At 35.8% G+C, this 4,426-nt stretch overlaps 1 protein-coding gene across 5 annotated transcripts in view; it reads left to right on the plus strand.

The window, feature by feature from the left end:
* LOC110021036 (putative pentatricopeptide repeat-containing protein At3g25060, mitochondrial) overlaps positions 1–3,786 on the plus strand; it is a 20,122-nt gene extending 16,336 nt beyond the window's left edge. For 4 of the 5 annotated variants that reach the window (XM_020719358.1, XM_020719357.1, XM_020719362.1 and 1 more), the window contains one exon: positions 3,312–3,328. The gene's annotated coding sequence lies outside the window, so the exon portion shown is untranslated. Of the gene's footprint in view, positions 1–3,062; positions 3,188–3,311 lie in introns of all 5 variants that reach the window. The other variant, XM_020719360.1, reaches the window with a different exon arrangement.
* The last annotated feature ends 640 nt before the right edge of the window (positions 3,787–4,426 follow it).

Genomic DNA, 4,426 nt, shown 5'->3' on the forward strand with positions numbered 1-4,426 from the left:
AGTTAGGGCAGAAGAGTTAGGGCAGGGGTAAGCGGGGCAAATGTTCAGGCGAAAGCGGGGCCGCGGGGTTAATATCGCGGCCCGCTTTCTCTCAGCTTTGCGACAATTTTGCCGCAAAGCTACGAACCAAACGGTCGACTGCGGGACGAGCCGCTGCCGCACACAGCGCCGCGCCAAAAAAGTTGAACCAAACGGGGCCTTAGTGGACTTAAGCTTACTATGCCTCATGGACAAACCTTTATGATATCATATGATATGAGTTGTGATGTCCTATTTAATTAGAATTTTCTATGAGGGATAGAAATTAGTTTACTCCCCAACAATACTTCGGAATCATCATCCTTGATTGATGAAATTTTTTAATATTCAATTTCTGGGATTTAAGATACTAGTTATAGATCCTTAGGCTATTCTTTCGATCTCTACAAGCATGACAATATCTTCATGGCGATCATGTATGTTGAATAAGCTTTGGATGCATATTTTGTCAGGTTCTTCCTAATACTTTCACTATAGGAATTTAGCAAATTTGTGTCGGCCAAATTAGATGCAAAGCAAACATAAATCCGACGATATTCGAGGATTATCATCGAATTCACGTCAGATTTACATTTGATTTTTTTCCGCGGATAATTCGGGGGTTGGTAATTTTTATTCTGTCAATTTTGAGTCGAATTATTCCGACGCAAATAATTAGCGACGTTTGTTGCGTCGTTGCAGCGTCGGACTACACATGAATCAAATTTTGCATATGAAAACATCATATGATAAAGAATATCCTCAAATAGAAAAAAAAAATAAAAAATATCAATTATATTTATACAACCAACACAGAACATTTAGTATGTATCACAACAACATTATATTCAGTCATATCACAAATCAAAGCTCTGAAATGTCTCATTAATGAAAAATGAGATACTGTCACAAATCTAAATTATCAGCAATTTACATCTACACCATCAATATAAGTTCAAACATTTTAGAAATTAAAAATTTATACGAACTCCAAATCCTCCTCGAGTTCAGCAGTCACCGTTCGCTTGCCCTGGTGATCTTCCATAATCTTTGCAAGGTGTATTATACTCTACTCAATTCTTTATTGGCATCATGCATATGATGAACCTCCTCATTCATAACTGTTACCTGCCTGGCAAGCTTCGCAGTATTCAGGTGTGAAGAGCTCGTGCCACCCACAAAAGCATGAGAGATCTCAGCCTTCTTCCTCGCTGTCTGCGTCCATAGTTCGTACTTAAACTGTGCAGTTGTAGACTGATCACCACTACTACTGGCAATGCTCGGGGTCTGGGAGGCCAACTGCCTCTCTCGAAGTTGCTCGTACTCCTACATAATGAAAACCAATTATTAATTGTCATTTTAAACATTAACTGTCAAAATTAATGTGAAAAAATCAATTTTTTACATACATTCACACTGGGGTAGTCGAATCTGTGCGGGAAAAAGCTCAGGTTTGGTTGCAGCAACAAGTGGGAAAGTAGCAGCAGATGGGAAAGCAACAACAGGTGTGGAAGAAGGCATGCTCTTCTTCCTGCTCTTGTAAGTATTCGCTATAGAGTGAAGAGCATGCGGTCACTGAGGTGGTTGATCTCCAGCACCACTTATGGCCATTTGTAGCAGGACTAGCTCCAAAAATAATTAGGAGCAGTATGTACAAGTAAAAGGATGAATGTATAAAATCTAAACAGGAAACTTATTGTAACTATGTCTAAAACAAAAATAAAAAATAAGACAAATATTACATCGTTTGCAAGATAAATCAAACAGTTCAATTTTTACATTTGCTAAGTGTCACTAGTCCATGGGTATATTACAAAAAGTCCAATATTTTTATGTAGTGTTAAATGAGTATATTGCAACAGTCACTTGGGGACTCATTGTCAACGATGTTGATCCTTCTATAGCTAAGTGTTCCATTGGTTGAAGGATCTCCACTTCATGTTTTTTTATTGCTTAGAATACCATAGCAATTATGGTTGATCTGCTGCAAGAAGCATTAGAATATGCAATTTTGAGGACATTATTCTTAACGAATTTTCTTTACTATGGCGATGAAAAAAGATTCCTTCTATGTCACCATCAATTCGAAAAAGACCCGATGCATATATTGCTTCACTTCAACCAACCAACTTGATTTCCACTAATAAGTAAATACGTATATAACCCATAAACTTCAATTTATACATAAACATACAACAGTACCTATGCATTTAATTCATATATATCACTCAATTCTTGTGTATATACAAGCCTAACACCTAAACTTCAATGTTTACATGCATAACATTAAACTCTTATGTATATGCATACCTAGCTAACACCAAAACTTTAATTTATACCTACATATCACATTACCCATGCATATAATTCAAATCTTATGTATGTACAAACCTAACACCTAAACTGCAATATTTACATGCATACCACCGAACTCTTATTTATATGCATGCTTAACACCAAAACTTCAATTTATACATAACCTATGACAAAACTAACATACATATCACTAAATTCTTGTGTATGTACAAACTAGCACCCGACTTCAATTTGTACATGCACACCACATTACCTATGTCAAAAGGCCCATTTCACTTCTCAAAAATTAAAATGAAAAAGATTGGTGTAAATAAAATTACCTTGTCAATGTTTTCTGATTGGAGCAGAGTGGAAGGGTGAGAAATACATGAGTTTCGGTGGTCTCTATTAGATGCCACTAACGATACCTTCCCAGCTAGCTCTAATGGTTGTGATGGCTCATTCAGGAAGACGATGGTTTCGAGCGAAATTGTGAGAGGGAAAGGAGAGAGCGAGGGTTTCAGGCAGCAGGGAAGACAAGAGAACGCGAAGAGAAGAAATGAAATTTAGGCGTGCGGGTTGAGTAAATTAGGTCATTTGCGTCAGATTTCCATTGAATTTGCTTTAGACTAGTTTGACGCTAACAAGCAAAGTTTTTGCGTCGCTTGGACGCAAATTCAACGCTAATTCTGTGAAAATTCCATACACACTTTCGTTGTTTTCATATTGTTTTTGCGTCAAATGTTCAGACACAAATCAGATGCAAAATCCAACGCAAATATCAAACTGTATCATTCACCGCTTAATGACCGCAAATCCGATGCTGATATAAATATCAAACGCTAACTCCAGCTTCTTCTGTAGTGTCTCAAAGGTGAAGCCTGTTTTTTATTTTATTCTGTCTGGAAGGACTATTCACTGCTTTGTTAGATTTTATTTTTTATCGCTCATATTATTGCATATTGAAGAATCATTAAGGGCTTATTTCATCTTTTCAGGTTCCACTAAAATGAAGGAAAAAAAATTAAAGAGGCACTTCCAAAGATTTCTTCAGTATCTTGTCAAATCCCAAAATTTTTTTCTTTGAAGTTTTGATCTGGATGCTTCGATTTCACATTGATGCGGGAGATAATTGGTTCTTATGATGATATTATTTATAGAGAATGCACAGATTATTGATGACAATGATACTATTAACACTATGTAGTTTGAACAATCATATATCATGCAAAAGAATTTCAAGAAGGTGATGCCAAAAAATTTAAGCTGGGAAAGCATGATCAATAAAAAACCAAGGTATTTCTCCTTGTCCTTTTTAGCAACTGCTTGTAAATAAACAACTGGAGAATGTAGGTACCTCGATTCATGAATGAAAAATACTAAAAAAATCAATAGCAATGTTAGCATTTTCATAGAGATAGAGGATATACTGCCGAGGCTTGTGATCACTTGAAGGATAAGATTAAGGGATTGATTTTGTAGGGCTATCTTCATCAGCTCATTCGAGACACTCTGCTTGGATGGACTTTAAGCCAATTGAGTGGTAGAATGAATAAAAACTAACGCAGTAATAAAGCAATTGCTAGATGGTCAGAGAAAGTGAGACTGTTACTGGAGGACCATCATTTATCCTCACATATTCCACTCTAACCCTCAAAAATCATCACAAAAAAAATCTTATGTTGATCCTTCTATCATATTCAATGATTTTGATTTGAAATAGATTTAGCTCCCACATCTGAGCCTGCTCATCTTTTATGCTTAAACTGTTGATTCTTGCTTCAATTTTAAAGAATCTTAATTAATCATAAACTGCTAATGTTAGTTTGCATAACTTTATATTTCTCATATTTGGTCAAGGAGAAACTCCAGCCAACTGCAAGGTTGCTATATGAATTTGACAATTGACCAATGATGGTGAAAGTAATAATCACTCTTCTTATCATTCTCAAAAAGTTATATGATGGGTGACTCACTTGAGTCAATTTGTGGTTGAGTCAGAGACAACTTATGGTGCTATTTTTTGGATTCTTTTCTAATCAATTTTGGGTATAATTAGTTTTGTTCCATGTTTTAAAATAGAGTTTGGAAGTCCTACCATCTAATAATTATG

This window comes from Phalaenopsis equestris, unplaced genomic scaffold (genome assembly GCF_001263595.1).
Source record: "Phalaenopsis equestris unplaced genomic scaffold, ASM126359v1 Scaffold000117, whole genome shotgun sequence".
NCBI lineage: Eukaryota > Viridiplantae > Streptophyta > Magnoliopsida > Asparagales > Orchidaceae > Phalaenopsis > Phalaenopsis equestris.